General features: G+C 38.6%; 1 protein-coding gene across 10 annotated transcripts in view; it reads right to left on the bottom strand.

Moving 5' to 3' along the window:
• Positions 1 to 16,001, bottom strand: part of RBMS3 (RNA binding motif single stranded interacting protein 3) — a 704,594-nt gene that overhangs the window by 180,635 nt on the left and 507,958 nt on the right. The gene's annotated exons all lie outside the window — the stretch shown is intronic.

The raw sequence follows: 16,001 nt of genomic DNA, 5'->3' as shown, positions 1-16,001 counted from the left end.
TGAGAACCCTTTTCCATAAACATTCCTTTTAATTTCATATTATGGCAATCACGAGCACAATCTGGTCTTTATAAACAGGGAGTTGAAGAGAAAACAAACATTAAAGAGATAAAAGTAGTATTGTACTTTTAATTATCAAAGTATTTTATTTCTTTTAAAGGAAAAGATTCACTGGTCTTTTCCAGCTGCATCATCACAGGGATGCAAAGCCTTGTAAATCCAGTTCAGGGGAATGGTTACAGTGAGTTAGCAGCTGCTTGACATCACTGGAGCAGCATAAAGCAGCAAGCATTTTTCAGTCTAACCCCTAATCTTTCAAGGCACTTTACAAAACAGGAGAAAAGATTTTTCTCTCCATCAGTGACTACTGCTTAACTGAGAGCACAGAGCAATTTAGTTAAGAGGAATAAAAGGTACTAGAGAAAAATCTCTGAAAACAATTTTGAGGCAGAATTCGTACACTTGCCTCTCCTTTGGCTAGCAAGGACATTTAAGTCTCCTCGGTGTAAGTGGTGGGAGAAAACTGTTTGAAACAGTATGTCTCATTTTCAAACCTGATTTTAGACAGGTTGCACTATAATGCTTCAACACAAGTTAGAAGGGCAGATTCACTGTTACTTAGGGCTTGGAGGATGGAGAAATCAATGGTCAGATTAAAGACAATAATAGACAGATAAGCACTTTGGGTGAATATGAAATAGAAAGAAAAATACCATTCTCAAATCCCTCCTGCTTACCTAATGCAAGGTAAGTGGAAGTGTGGTATCTTCCACAAGGTGACTGCAATGCTTCTTTCACTTGCTTTCAGTCTCATATCTGTTCAAGGTTTCTTCTGTTCATGAGCTGCACTGCAGCCTGATCAGCTGAGCAATTAATTATGCCCTACATTGTTCTTTTTTCACCTGGCTATTTCTTCATTTCTCAAGTGGATGGAGCAATTGCTCCTGTTTGCCTAAGCTCTTAACAACCACAACTACTAATTTTCCATATATTTTCAGGCAACCTGCAGTTAGGAGCAAGCACTTTTCCTACCTGAATGTATGAGGGAATGGGGGAATAATGCCATGGGAATAGCATCCCCCATCAACATGTGCACACACACACACACACACACACACAGTTATTTGCTTACAGTTGTCTTCTTTTACCTTGCTGTGTTTGAAAAATTACTAGAAAAACAAAAGAAGACTTCATTATCATCTCCTATCAGTAAACAGTGGCTGTTTTATCCAAGCTCCTAGGGAAATGAGGCAAACATAGGATCACAGAATATCCCGAGTTGGAAGGGACCCACAAGAACCATGAACCCCAGCTCCTGGCCCCACACAGGACAACCCCAAAAAACACACCACTTGTGTGAGAGCATTGTCCAAACACCTGGACTCTGGTAGGCTTGGTGCCATGACAAAACATACTGTTTGTGTTTGTAATTTTTTAATCTAATAGTTGCTAAACCCAGAAGAAAGATAAGGTTTTCAAAGAAAAACTATAGCTCTACATGTTTTTTGTCATGAAGGAAGATAAGAGATCAAGCAAGTTTCCCCAGCTGTAAGAAAAAAAAAAAAAATATGTGCTAAGACTGTGTAAAAGGGAATGATGTGTTAAGAATGCTGTTGCAGATAACTGTGCAGCATCCTTTTTTAGCTCCGCTCTGTGACAGGCCTGCACTGTGGGTGGCTGCATTGCAGGAACATTCAGGTTGCCTGAGTTACCTCTGTATTTGCATCCCCATTGACCTGCACCCATGCAGCCAAATGCTTCACTTCATTTGCTCACAGGGCTTGTGAAATTGTTCATCCTTACATCCCTCCCTCCCACTGACTGTGGCATGTCTTAGGTGGGGCTGGGCCCAGCACTGCAGCCTGGCTGCTGCATCGCTCCTGATGGACACCCTGGAAGCACTTGGCTGGCTTCCCCATTCAGAAAGTGGGAGGCTTGAGCACAGACAACACTTTATTCAAATGGCAATTACTGGAGTGCTTTCTTGCAAGCCATTTCAACTCAATTACTTCAGTGAGCAGTAACATTTAATTTTACAGCCTGGGAGCACAGTGATTGTGTAATTTAAATGTTCCTGACAATTTCAATCATACTATGGTCTTCATGCAATTTGGTTCTTGACATTGAGTGGCAGAAACTGCAGAACTGATGCCACTTGCCACATAATCATGCTGTCACAACAACCTGGCAGCCTGGCAGCCATGCTACCAGGTCCTGGGCACATCCATAGCTCACTACCACTGACCAGCCAGATAAAAAGGACAGCAGACAATGGGGAAGAAGACAGAGTCCACACTAACACACCGGCTGCTCCTTTGGGAAGCCAATGGCAGTAAAAACAGCAGTTCACCCTCAAATATCCCGTTTACTGAATTCCTTGTAACACAGGTACATAATGTAAAATCCCAGAGATTTTAAGTACAGGCCATGACACCAGTCTGCCAGTCTCATTTTCTGCTACGGGCATTACACCTGTAATTTGCTGCAGGAACGAGCATTCTTTCTTCCCCTCCCTGAAATGCAAGGAGGGACTCTGGTGTGGTGGGGGAAATTGGCAACTCACTAGGTGACAATAAGGCTGTGCAGATCCCACCTGCTCTGCATTTCTAAAGGATGGCTGAAGCCTACATCTCAGAAAAATTAGGACCTTGCTTTCAGAGACAAGCAGAGAGGCTGTAATGCATTCTTCAAAAAACACAATGAATGTGCACACCTTCTTCCCAGGAGAAGCTAATAATTAGAAAAACAAAGACATTCCCATTTAGGTCTGAACACATAGAAAAAGCAAAGCATTTAGACCTGTCTTCCTGTCTTTCTACAATTAAAAAAAAAAAAAAAAGAGAAAAAGTCAGTTTACTTTAAAATTTAATTATGAATACTAGTCACAAACATTTCTGATGACAACATGGTATCCAGTGTGGACTGTTTGGTCTCTTGGTTTATTAGTACTGACATGCTTACTTTGTATTTTCATGCTTGAGAAAGGTAGGAATGAGTGGCAGACATGGACAGTGACCAATCAGACTTCACTTTCCTCTACCAGTCAAAATGAAAAGGAAAGAGAAATCTACACCATGGTGAAACAGGGGGCAGGTGTGCAATGCCAACAGCACCATTACCACTTTGCAAAGGCACTCTTTCATTCCTCTTTATGCAGCTCTCCTTGCCACCTCGCCAGCCTGAAGCCAGGCAAGCTGAGGGAGAAGCAAAGGACAGCTGTCTGACCACCGAGCAAGGAAAAGTGCAGGGATGGCTCAGCATCAGGCACAATCCTCCCCCTTACTTCTAAGCTAGACATGGAGTAACATTTCCCAGTCTTCCTTGCTTTCCCTTCTCCCTCCACCCAGTTCTTTTCTCCCAGAGGACAAGAATTATCATTAGGAAGGTCACTTTATAACTGCTGAGTTTCTCTCTGGCTGTATTTCAGCTGAAGCTGAAGTTAGCACACTGCTGGGTGTGAGGCAGAGCCCTGCAGACCAGCTTCTATCCAAATCCCCAGCGCTATAATTAAAGTAATTGCTATGTCCAATGAAAGAGGTTTAATTTCACAGGGATTCAGGCAAAGCCACAGTGTGTCTTCCCTTCCTGAGGGCTACATAACAAACTCCAGCAGCATGGAATTTTATTTTGTAATTTTTAATTGTTATTAATTTTGAGGAAAACACCTGAAATGTTTCCACAAGTATGATCAAATATGTTAAGCTCAGAAAAATGTACTATCTGCAACTGAAAGGAATTTTTGAAAATGTATAGGAATGTATGTGTATGCAAGTGACTTCTTTCTCAGAAAAAAAAGTTTACTCCAAATGAATATGTTTCCCATGAAGCACAGTTTTACCTACAGAGAATTTTTGGTGTTGTATTTAGTCTTGAAAGACAACCATTTTTTGAGTTATTGATGAAAAGATTAATAAAACAAATGAAATCTTTCTTTAAAAAAAAAGCATGCAGTATACAATATCAACATCCACACTAATTTTTCTACCCACGCCTTAGGAAACTATTCTCCTGTGTGAACTCCAACAATTTTTATCCAGATTTTTTTTGGAGAGAAATCTATGCCTACAACTATTGTACATATTTGGTATACTCAGCATTATACTCTATATGTTTTTTTACAAACAGTCAAAACGTCCACATGTAAATCCCAGTGCAACAAATACTGGAATTATTGCTTCGCACAAATCATCGGGTGACACATTCATGGCTCAGTGCTCTGGATTCGCTGTGCATTGCGACACAGCAAAGCGTGCAAGAGCAGTGACTTCAGCCACACTGCAGAACATCTGCACGCTGTGGACATGGCTACAGTGCACCGGGCTGCCCCAGGGAACCTTAAGATAGTTGGCAGTGGAGTTGAGTTTAACAAAGAGCTCATATACTGCCCAACTAAAAAGCCTTAAAAATCCCTCCTGACAATTCTGTTTGTAAAATAAAGATATTAATGGAAAAAAGTGGGTGATGATCCTTTTACGAAACTCTCCTCTGTACCTTGGTAATCAAGAGATGACCACTGCATGAGCAGGAAGACTGTTTGGGTGGTTACTTGTTTCCCAGAGAAGCACTGGAGCTGTCTGCAATGCACCCATTTCAGAAAAGAAAACTCAAAACATATGGAGCTTTGCTTTTCTTTCTTCCCAAAGAAAAAAAAAAGAGTTAAATGCTTAAGAGCCCTGGGAGAGTTGATGTGCAACTACATATAAAGCATCCACTCCCCTCTGTGTGAATCGGCTGCTTGATGCAGCTATGTGGAAACTGGGGGGCTGGGGGAGCTGTTGGGTAAAAAGGATGAGAGTACATTTTCCCTGAGGCTGCAGTTTCAGTCCAGCTCCAGAGTGCCAGAGCTGCTGCTGCCAGGAACCATTTCAGTTATTCCTGTGAAATGATGGATGGCCTCAACCCATTCCCTAATGAAGATTTCATCAGGAAGGCTGCCATTGCCATCAGCTTCTTTTTAAGGGCAGCTTTAAAGGATAGGCTAAAGAAGAAAAAAAAAATAAAAATAAAAAACCCAAACCAAAACACTCACTGCCCTGTGCAGTTCTCTTTTGAAAAGTGAGGTGCTAAATGGCAGCAAGAAAGTCTTTGAGATATTCCTTTATTGTATTTATTAGCATGTCCTTTGTGTAAAGCAGTGAGAAAAGGGGGAGAAAAGGCCTCTCCTACAGGCTGAGACCTCAATGAACAGTAGTAAAAGATAGTGTTGAAGGAGCCAAAATGTGCATGCCAATTAATGTTGTGAGTTCAGGAGATCCACCTGTTACAATGACAAGGAATTTCTGTTAAATTCTATAGCATCCTAGTGGTCAACTTCATTGGATGCTTCTGCTGCTGAATGTTCCACCAAATCCCCTCTCAGGTCCCTCTTATTTTCTTGAGTGTGTTTATGCACCACATACATATGATACAGCATAATGGAACACAGTATTATTTTAGCTAAAGAAAACAAAAAAAAGGGCAATTCTTGCTTTAATAGTGTTTTACTCACCAGTTATAACAAGGACAGACCAAAACCCCAGGAAAATAAAAGCAACCAACCATCTAAAAAATTATGTTTGTTCTTTTAACCATATTCTTTTTATCTCGAGTACTAGGGTCATATTTATCCACCTTTTTAGGAAGAATAGGTGACTACTTGCTCTCCAGTATTATACCACTTTTTCAGGGATTGGCTACAAAATTCAATTTCGTCATCTCCTCTATAACAATGGTTTATAGGAAGATTTTCCCTTCAAAAACTAAATACAGAATAATACAAGTAGCTGAAATCAGGACAACATGCTACATTTTTTCTAAAACAGCACTGTCTCCCTTCAAGTAGAATAAAGCCCTATACTTTCCAAAAAGTCAACAGCTGAGTGAGAGTAGCACCAGGCTGGTCCCACTGTCTTCTGAGAAGCCACAGAAACTTCTTGAATTCAGAGATTTAGCATTGTTGCTTTTAATGTACTACCAAAAGAATGGACCTGCCTTAAATTTGCCCCTTCTTAAGTGGGCACAAACAGGTCATCCCACCAGCAGAAGACATTATTTGTAACACTCCCCTAAAGAGGAAGTTGAAAGATGAGCAACATCACAGCTGAGCAAGGTGTGATTTTAAGAGTGCTGAGATCTCGGAAGTCCGATGCACTCTTTACCCAGCTCCCACTGTTAGCAAGGGGGAAACACTCCAAAGAATATTGACAGTCACTATTTCCACAGCTCAAAACCTAAGGAAACGTTATTGCTTCACTTAAATTCCTATAGCTATTGCTTGGAATTGTTGACAAAGCTGGACTTCATAATGGTGGTGCCCACATGAAAACTTCATGGCGCTACATCTGAAAGTGCCTGATGCACTGTGGATGCCATATCAACTATCACAGCTTTGAGTTCAACATGAAAACTTGGGGGAAAACAAATTTTTTTCTCACTGTGAGCACACTCAAAATGCAAACAGTGATGCTTGCACATTTTGGAACGACTGATGTGCTTCAAACTGTACTTGCTAGTATTAGCAGACCTTCTGTGCACACTGGTGATACACTCTCTCCCTGCATCCATCACTTGCCATGAGGTGAGTCAAACCCTACACCCAGCCAGAGGTTTCAGGGTTAATGCAGATTAATTACTTGAGTTTCTAAGGTCAGTTTTGTGCAGAAAATTCTCTGTTGGACCAGAAGCTATGAATTATATGAAAGACCAGCTGTGAAGACAGGTAGCTGCTCACAGACACAGACATCTTTCCACACAGCCTTTGTACTTATCAATATGTTCCTTCTTCTTTAGTGCTTCCCTCACATCTGGAGCAAATACAAGGATGTAGACTTTAGCATCATAAATAGAGGTGACTCTTTTAGGAATGTGGTAGTGTTTCCAACAATCGTATCGTATGTCTTTGTTATTGCTCACTGTTTTCCTGTGTGGATAAGCTTTCCTTGTTAAAAAGTGTCCAGTAAAAGAAGTGCACAGAATAAGAACAATTGAAGATGTTTTCAAGTATTACAGAAATTTGGTTTTTCCCTGGCAATAATATTAGGATTTAAAAGTTTAAAGTCATTCAGGGATAAAAACAAATATTAGATCACTGAGATATTGGGTGTTTCTAGTTTCATTTTACGGAAATGAGTTCCCCTCCTATCTACCAAAAAAATTTATTATTGTACTGTTTGGAGAAATACCCTGCTATACTTTCACAGTGCTTCAGCCTGTTGCTTCCACTTCTGTTAAGGGCCACACTGCATTTGGCCAGGTTCAGCACAATGGCTTTTACCTTGTCCAGTCCAAAGCTGCAACTTTCACACTTTTTAAAGCAAAAATGGCATCACAGCAGAAAGATTACCCTCATCTTTTCAGATGATCAGTGATGTGTGCTTTATGCTGTTCAAACTTTCAAATATGAGAAATAAATTTCAAGAAAGATGAACTAGAGGGGTATGCAGGTCAAAATATCCAAATTTCATCTTGTACAAGTTGGCATACTTTTTTTTTTTTTGTTACATTTATTTACCTTATAAATGCAACTTCATAAGTACCTGTCATATTCTGCCATTTCTGCCATCATATGTATAGAGAGAAATGTAGAGATAATATTCCCTTCACTGGTAACTGGTATACTCTAAGGTATACTTGCACAAATTATAGATGTTTAAATATTTCTGGTTACTGTTCTTTTGTTTATTTGAATCCAAACTTTTATCTAAATGCTATTTTATTCTTACTTGTCAAATCCCTTTATCAAACAATAAACAGGAAACACCTCTCTTTACTAGCTCCATAATATTATAAATGCAATGTAACTAAACTCTAAAAAAAGAAGAAAAAACTGGAATAGATGACAAACTGGGAGTGCTTTGCAGCTCACTTGAGCATTGTGAGGAGCAGGTCCAACCTCAGCAAGCACCGCTCAGTTTCAGCACGTTGTAAAGTTATCTCATGTTGGGACTAAGAGAGAAATTGAAGCTTCCATTCAATACAACGGGCCACATTAGAAATATATCCTGCCTGGTCCTCATTAAACTTGTAAAACATGACTGCAGGAGTGCAGTGCATAACACCCTCTAACAGCACCATTTAAATACCAGTCAGCACTGTAGAAGAGGTAGAGAAATGTGACAGAAGTATTAAAACTAAGTCAGCCCTGAAATGTCTGGAGTTTAAACATCTCTCCAAATCTCTTTGGACTTGGAATCAAGAAGAGAAGTCTTGTGTGAACACAGAAATGTTTTTTCTCCAATACCTGTTTCCAGTCAGGCTTCAAATACCAAGAAAAAAAAGATTAGGAATATCAAGGAAAAAAATGTAACGTTGGAATAAAAAGAACCGTATTATTTTCTTTTTCACCTCTCACCGGCTGAAAGCATTCTTTCACCCCACAGAATACTTAATTCCAATGAAATGCTTCACTTCAAAGAGTTCCTCCATTATCTTAAAAAGGAAATATGAAGCAAGCATTCTCCAGGGGAGAGTAAACACTAAACTAACTTGCTGCTGAATTTTAAGAGTGAGGGTTGGGGGAAAGAGCATTCAGTAAACATTAAAAGCAGTGCCAAACAAAATGAAAACAAAAATTTAAAAAAAAAAAAAAAGGGAAAGCATAAATGACAGATCCAGGGACAACGCAAATTGATTTTGAAAGCAAAAGCACTTTTTTCCTTACTGTTTTCAGCACTATGACAATTTTCATTTAAATACACTTTTTCTGTTATTTGTCTTAAAGCAGGTTAAACATGAATGTGTGAGCTGTTCCTCTAGTTAATTACAATTATATCTTTATAAATAGAAAGTTAAGTAATACTGAGGGGGTTTAGTTTCAGAGAGGCATGTCTAGTCAAACTTTCAAGCTTTGCAGGAAACACTGTGCTTGCCTCCAACTTTTTTAATCTTGGAAGAATTTTCTCCTTTGAGGTTGAGATCTAGTAAAATTTCAGTGCTGTTGACTTCACGGAATTTATTTAACTTCAAACTTCAAACTTCAATATCAATAAAAATTCAGTGCAGTTATCTGAAAATAGCCTTATTGAACTTACCTAAAACTCTACCAATGGATAGGAAAATAATGTTCAACACAAATAAATGCATAAAACATTTCTAGGGATCTGAAAGACTCCTATCCAAAAGCAATTGTTTCAGCAAGTCTTTTTCTACCTTTCTTGCTTAAGTGCTGCATGAAATAAAATTATTTCCAAAACGTTTTTTTCATAAAGTAAGTGTTCAAGTGAATCAGTACGTGTAAACAAGCTCTACTGAGGATTCATGCTGCCAATTTAGGATAAACTATTTTGTGTATTCAACTCCATTTCTCTGGTAAAATTTCCCTAATGAAATGTAGTAAAACTCACAAACCATCAGATCAACACACACCAGCAAAATTAAACCCCTGAGAATATTCACTGCTTTATTTTTATTAGTACTGCTTTAAATATTCAAAATGTATGGGTCATAAAATTATGCTTAGGGCAACATTTTCTCATAAGTTCATTTGTGCATGTTTTAAAATAGATTTAAAAACTAAATAATTTTAATCTCAACCTTAATGCAGACACAACCAGCAGCAGTAGTGATGGCAGTAGATCTTAATAGCCCCTCCTCAAATTGTTAATTTTAGGTTGGTTTAGGGCAGGAAAAGGAATGTATTTAAAAGCCTGAAGCAGTTTATATAATGCTTCAAATTTCTAGAGCAGCCCCCACATTCCCTTCCTTACAAATACAAGATAAAATTACTTGGAATTTCCTTATATTATTACTGAATATAGGACAAACAATAACACAGTCAAAAGTCAGACATGGTGACCTGCGATTATTTTTCATGGAAAGATCACAGGACAATATAAAATCAGAGCAGGGCTCTGATGTAGTTTAGGGCTTCCATGTAGCTTAGACACATACATCTCAGCCTACAATTTATCACGTTATAACCCCGGTCACAAAATGCAAGAGGAAAAGTTCATGCCTACTTTCTTGCACATGCAGGGTATCACTGCAGCTCTATGCACAGGAAAGTCACAATGTGATTTTAATGGAAAGGGGTTTTTTTTTGTTGCTGTTGTTGCTTTTTTGTTTTGTTTTGTTTTGGGTTTTTTTTGTTGTTTTTGTTTGGTTGGTTGGTTTTGGCTTTTTTTTGTTTGTTTGTTTTTCAAAGTTTTTTTCCCTCTCAAGGAAGCCAAGACAGTCTGTGATATGACACAGATAACTTCAGGAGAAAAAGGATGCATTATCTGCAGTAACTGGGAGAAGGGTGCCCTCATGTTCACCCCAAGAATCAGACTAGACCCATGACAAATCACAGAGGACAGCCTTGCAACTCCTCCCGAGTATTTTGCTAGGTCTGAACATAAAAACAAGGCGGAAGAAGAGGTGGAGGAAGGTGGGAAGTTGTGCAGGGAACCTGGCAGCACAGGGAAAAGAGAAGCTGATGCTAGCAGGATCAGCAGGGGACGTGACACCACATATTTATCCTCAAGAGCCTGGAAGCATCAGGGACAATATTCAGCACAAGCCAGGCAGCTCCACAGAATGCACTCTGATTTGAGCTGCACTCTGCCCAGCTTGTATTGCTGTAGGTCTATGTGTTCCACCAAGAGAGGATGAGGATGCAGAAGCTGCAAGAAAAGTCACTATGAACAGCCACCTCAAGCACATAAAAAAGCTTCCTTTCCTTTCCTTTCCTTTCCTTTCCTTTCCTTTCCTTTCCTTTCCTTTCCTTTCCTTTCCTTTCCTTTCCTTTCCTTTCCTTTCCTTTCCTTTCCTTTCCTTTCCTTTCCTTTCCTTTCCTTTCCTTTCCTTTCCTTTCCTTTCCTTTCCTTTCCTTTCCTTTCCTTTCCTTTCCCTTCCTTTCATTTTTCTTCTTCTTTCACCTCTTTCTTCTCCCCCTGTCCCTCTCTCCCCACACTCCTCTCTGCCAGTCCCTCTCATCAATCTGTCCCCTAAGAACAGACATTAGTTTTCATTTTCTTTCACTTCTGCTTGAAGGCAGGAGCAGAAGCTTCCACAAACAGAAAGTTCCAATGCCAGTGACTTCTGGGTACAGGCAGTACAACTGCCCTGTACTATCAGGGATTCTCTGTATGAAGAAATCAGTGGTATCTGTCTCCTGACTTCATGAACACTATTGACACAGTGCAAACTGGCTGGAGCCTTGGTGTTTAGGCAGCTACAACTGGCAGCATGGCCTAAGAATACTGGGAAGGAACAACAGGTTGGGGGCTCGGATCCAGCAGTTGCCACCGGGAGAAGTTTTGGAGCAAACCCCAGAACTCTCCTTTGGTCTTGAGTTAGATCTACGTGTCGAGTTTTATCCTTCCATGGTACAAGATTCTGCATCGAAGAAAAGCCTGCCTTGGCTATTACTCAGAACAGGCCTAAATGTAATTTCACAGAAAATGATTATTGAGAAAAATCTGAAAATATACAACTGGTCATCCCTACAGAGATTACTTTTGTAGGGAAAAGGAATGAAATCCGATGCACATCACATAGTACGGGATCTGAAGAGAGACAGATTGATCCAAAATGCACTTCTAATGTTGCTTTCCTTTGGGATGTTTTTTTGTTCAGACATTTCATGCCAGAAAATAAGGTATCTGGATAAGAATCCAAAGTTTTGGATTTTCCATAGAAAACCCACTTTATTTGACTATGCAATGAGGCAAGAAGAAATTTTTGTCTAAGAGTTAAAAAAAACCCAAAAAACAAACAACTTTCTTGGGGAATACAGTGAAATCACAGACTAGACAGCAAGAAGAAATGACACTGGTGAGGTGCAGACCATTGTAACATTTCTCTAGAAAGATGTCAGTGCTCAAAAGTGACAGGACATAAACCTACAAGTGAACATATTCAACGACCACCCCAAAAACACTGTGATGTTATAGCTGGTTGAAAACTATTTTTAATGAAATAAACCTTTCAAATGCACAGGGAAATATAACAGTCAAGAAACCACCTAAATGCTTTTCATAACAGATTCTCGGTAGAACATTATTTAAATATTAAGACTTATAATTGATGAAATTACTATTATAAAATATTATGTTAGCAATAATATTTCCCAAAACCTCTTCCTTGCGTTATACTGCTCCTTATTCTATTTTCAGGCAGCCTCTCTAACACGAAATGCCAACATTGTACACATCAATGGCCTCGAGGGTATAATTAAAACTTGTTATTTACATTTATTTTTTAAAATAATTAACTGGGAGCATGTCTAATGAATGGTAATGGGGCTTAAATTGAGACACAATATGTCAACTACCTTGCCATTCGGAAGCGAACTCCCGTGCAGCTCCGTGTGATCGGGAGCACAGGGCTGGCGGGGGAGCCCTGCGGATGGCACTGCAGGTATAAAGTCAGTGGCACACAATGGCTGCCTCTTGGTTACTTTGAAGAACCTGATTTTCACAGACTTCATTTTACACACAGCACTGATGAGTTAAGGCACTTACAGCAGGCATCGGAGGTTAAGCAGAGGCTCATCCATACCCTAAGCTAAACCTGCTGTGAGCTTTTGTTACTACACTCTCTCTGTTTTCCACTACACATAGGTATGTCCTCAGTTGACACAGTTTATAGGACATGGCATAAGCAGTTACTCCTGCCAGAATAAGCTTCTGACTCAGAAAGAAGCTATGCATAAAGAAAATCCTCACACAGTGATGTACTTTCAAAACGCATGACCTCATTCTTCCCCAGTCAGGCTCTCAAAGGAAAACAGACCCAAACAAAACATTTTGTGGAGTGAAATATGAAACCAGTGTCGGCTAGGTCACTTCCAAGAGTGAAAGGCAAATTGCAGATGTGTAATCAATGTAACAGTGCTTTTGTCCACTTACTACAGGTATAAAACCATTTTCCCAGCATCCTGAATGATTTTGCCACCATGGTGCACTTGGGTCAAAAGCAAAGGATTGACCTATAAAGATGTACTCATTCAAACCTGATCACTTGTTTGCAGTGCTAGTACTAATCTTGTCCACGAGTTAAAAAAATATAAATAAAATTCTATTTGCAATGTTTTCTCTAATGTTTTCTCTAACAGACTCTTGTAATCAGTTCAATTCAGGTAAGTTTAGACAAACTCCCTAGTTTTCATATATGGCTTCAAATGTATTTTCATAAAAGATTAGCAGCTGTTCATGTGTAATACATATGTTCCATAGGGTGAACAAAAAAATCTCACTAGGAAAAAAGCCTGAGGGTATCTGTGTCAACAGTAAAATACCTACCACATGTCAGATAATCATATGAATGAAGATCTAGGTTGTAAATACAATAAGGAAGCAGAAAGAATATGAATTCTTCAACAAATCATTCATAAGCTGAAGAATAGTTAGATGTGTGTTATCATTGTTTATCTTTCACCCCTGCCTTTAACTTCTTCCCCTAGGCCTGTCCATTTCCAGGCTACATTTTCCGTTCAAAATCCTCCTCATCCCTCCTCCTTCCAGGTAATTTTTTGGCCTGTTATGGGCTGCACTGCTAATATTTGATGCCACCTAAATTATGCAAGTTTTGCACACAGCAATACTAATGAGTTTGTAGTAAAGGCTTCAGTACCTAACAAAGCTCATTTGACATCAGCATGACTACCTTCTATATCTCTGAGAGGACAAGTTTAAGAAAATCCAAGATGTGGATACAGAAATACAGGGATTCATTTATCTAGATCTATTTTATAATGTGTGCTACATATAGGGATACAATGGAAACCACCTCAAGTGATGGGCCAAAAATCCATGAATTCCCTACCACAGGTAAAGCAAAACTGTGGCCCATAGAATTATCACATCAGGCTATAGCAAATCTACTCTTTTGGTCCAAGGATCTATGCATTTTTCTTTACACAAAAATGTGCATGTATGTGCTTCACTTCAAGGTAAAAACAGAAGACAATAAACAATAAACAATGCTTCTATTTCAACACTAAATATTGAAATTTTCAAAACAGCTAAAAATATTTGAATAATTGCACAAACAAGGGGCAGTTGTTCTAACTAGATAATGACTTCTTAATATGATATACAAGAAGAAAGTGCATCACAATCACACATATACAGCTGGGTGCACTTCTACATAACAGGTAGGAAAACAGCAACCATAATGCATATGCTAAGAAAAAGTAGAAGGTGGTATTCTAGACAGAAAATGTACTCTACCTGTAATATCTGTCAGTGTGAATAATTTCTTGGCTGCTGGCTAGAATATATTCTGCAGTTCATTTTGTTTTATCACATTATTCACACTTTTTTCTGGAACAAGCCGTTCTCTTCTTATAAGACTACGCTCTAGTGGAACAAATGAGCTCAAGCCTATGATTGATTCTCCAACATAGTTGAGATGCTATAGCTTTATTCACTTTTTTTTAAAACAGCTTTATTCATTTACTACCTCCAGCATGACTCCAGAGTATCAGCTGCTCAGAGAAACAGCATTTTGAAAGGTTCTTTCCGTGCTCAAGGAGGTGGTGGTAGCTTTTTTTTCATAGTAAATTCCATGATAAGGAGGAAGAGAAGTGCCCGACACAGACAGACTGTCTCTGCTCACCAGTTCAAAAAGTGCACTCCCAGAAATATTTTCTAAAAGCTTATCAGTCTAAACATTCCTCTTCAGCTCTGTTTTCCTGTTGAAATGCTGTGTGAGTCTATTTGGATCAAGGCAGCAACTCCCTGTTTTATTTCCTGCAGAAGAACTGGCAAGGATGGGAAATCAACAGCAATCTGAGCAAGGTCCCTGGAGAAGCTAAAGCCATGCTATAGCTGAGAAGGTTTTGTACAATGCTGTTCTGTTACAGTGTCACCAGAAAAGAAAAAAAAAACACCAAGAAAAAAAGGAAAAAAAAAAACCACAACAAAAAACCAAAACAAAACAAAAAACAACCAAAACTAAAATTAAGCAAATCCAAATTTCAATAATAAAAACCCCAAAGCAAACAACCACAAGTCTTTTTTTCAAAGCTATATACATATTTTTTTTACCCATATAATAACTAATAAAATACACATATTTTGGGGGATACAAAATTCACACAGAAGTCACCATATTCTTTTCTTGAAAGACTCTCATGTTAAGAGCAGAATGACAAGGACTATCAACTACAGATTCCTCTTTCTCAGGACTTGTTTGTTTTGTTCAGTGAAATTTTTTCAAGGGAAAAAAGAATAAAAGACCCTTTTCCCAAGATTTCCTTGATGTCTCAGACCTGCAATACATCAGCTAAATAGCTCACACAGTTACTTCTGCTCAGAAAATTCCATGAAAAAGTATGGGACATATTTATTCATTCTCATTTTCAAATACAGACATTCAGAATAATCCTAGAAAAATAATTGCATTTCTTAAACATCCCAGCAAAGGAGAGATTTCCAAAAATCCACCAGGAATAGGAAAAAAAAATATTAACTGCTAATTTTACAATTCAAAAAAAGATGTAAAACTATCAAAGGAAAACATGGGTTTACATACAATTTAAAAGGTACACATTTAATCACAATCTAAAAGTGACCTAAGTTGCTTTTCTTTATGACCAAGGAAAGCTCCTCAACTGAGTTGGGCCCCATCAACTGGAAACAGGATGAACATACAGCCAGTTCTGCAGTGTGGATGTTACGCTCTGTGATAGGTGAAATTCAATGGCAAATAAAACTGGTTTTAGAATAAATTGTGAAAATAATGTTGCATGTGTGGAATGAGAATAGGCACTGATATCTCCTACTATAAAGCTTTTGCTCTTACTTTTCAGAAGTATTTAGTTGTTGTTTTAAAGGCAAGAACTTTACATGGCGTAGCAACAGTGGTTTATAAAAATGTAAGTCTCTAAAAGGGAGACAAGAAGTAAAAACATGCATGAATTTAACTCAGATCTCATGTAACAAAATGACCTTTTACAGTTTTGCTTAGAAGCAGCTGCATAATTTACTCTGCCACAATCTTTAGAATGCTCAGATGGTTGGATAAGGAACAAAATTCAAATATTTGGAACTCAACCACTGAATTTTGGACTTGTTTTCCAACGTCTTAACTTTGTT

This window comes from Passer domesticus, chromosome 1 (assembly GCF_036417665.1).
Source record: "Passer domesticus isolate bPasDom1 chromosome 1, bPasDom1.hap1, whole genome shotgun sequence".
Lineage (NCBI taxonomy): Eukaryota > Metazoa > Chordata > Aves > Passeriformes > Passeridae > Passer > Passer domesticus.
Note: the sequence above shows the minus strand (reverse complement) of the source record. Positions and strands in the feature narration are given on the sequence as shown.